This window comes from Lucilia cuprina, chromosome 2 (assembly GCF_022045245.1).
Source record: "Lucilia cuprina isolate Lc7/37 chromosome 2, ASM2204524v1, whole genome shotgun sequence".
Lineage (NCBI taxonomy): Eukaryota > Metazoa > Arthropoda > Insecta > Diptera > Calliphoridae > Lucilia > Lucilia cuprina.
The window spans coordinates 18274609-18276205 of NC_060950.1; positions in this window are offsets into that span (position 1 = coordinate 18274609).

A 1597-nucleotide genomic window follows, 5' to 3' on the forward strand; every position below is an offset into this window, starting at 1 on the left:
TAGACTAGACTATAGACTAGACTATAGACTAGACTATAGACTAGACTATAGACTAGACTATAGACTAGACTAGACTATAGACTAGACTATAGACTAGATTATAGACTATACTATAGACTAAACTATAGACTAGACTATAAACTAGACTATAGACTAGAATATAGACTAGACTATAGACTAGACTATAGACTAGACTTTAGATTAGACTATAGACTAGACTTTAGACTAGACTATGGACTAGACCATATACTATAGACCAGACTATATACTAGACTGTATGTTAGACTATAGACTAGACTATACCCCGTACTATAGACTAGACTATAGACTGTCTATAGAGTAGCCTATAGAATAGACTAAAGACTGTCTATAGAGTATACTATAGACTAGACTATAGATTAGACTATAGGCTAGACTATAGATTAGACTATACTATAGACTAGACTATATACTACACTATAGACTAGACTATGGACTAGACTATAAACTAGACTATAGACTAGACTATAGACTAGACTATAGACTAGACTATATACTGGACTATAGACTAGACTATATACTGGACTATAGAAAAGTCCATGGATTAGACTGTAAATTAGAATATAGACTAGACAATATTGAAACTGATCCGTAATTCCATGTAGCTCCCACACAAAGGTCACAAATATCTAGGCTAGAGACTACACTATAAACTACACTATGGACTAGACTATAGAATAGACTAGACTATAAACTAGACTATAGACTATTATAGACTAGATTGAAACTGATCCGTTATTCCATGTAGCCCCCACACAAAGGTCAAAAATATCTTATATATAATTAACAAAAATCGGATAGATATTTATATAGGTAGTCTCATAAAATTTAACACAAAACACACATTAATTCGTTCGACTCTTCACCTTTATTAAAAATTCAGTTTTCTATTGAACACTGCAGATTATCTTCGCGCCCATTTTAAAATAAATTAATTTATTTTTCTTCCAACTTGGAAAAAAATATCGTAATTACTATGTTCAAGTAAATCTCTTTATTATGAATTGTTTTAATTTTATTTTTAATATATGTATAGGTATGTATTTTATCAGTTAATCAGTAAGTTAGTTGTTATTGCTGGTGATATCGATGTTTCGAAATGACTCAATTGTGTTGGCAAATGCAGATAGCGTGGTAAACGTCATCAACATGGCATATCACAGAGATCACATCCCTCTATTGAAAGTGAAAAAGTTTAAAAGCTTTCTAAAAGTTAGTAAGTGCCATTTGAAAACCTATAAAAGATGTAATATATAGGGTTAGTAATGATTAAAGCTGATAAAAAAATGTATTTATGACAAAAACTGTGAAATGCCCAAATGCTTTGTTGTGGGAGAAAATAGTTTCATTTAATTTAAATTCACGCAATGTTTCGCCGAAATAAGAGAAGAGTTATTGTGCATGCTTAAATATTTTATTGAAATTATAAACTTTGAATTTTTAAAATTAAATAAGATTTAAATGGGATTTAGTTGAATCATTTGTGATTATTAGTCTTATATAGTTCTAATTTCATAACACTTATTCACTTGATTTCATAATTATATTTGTATAGTTT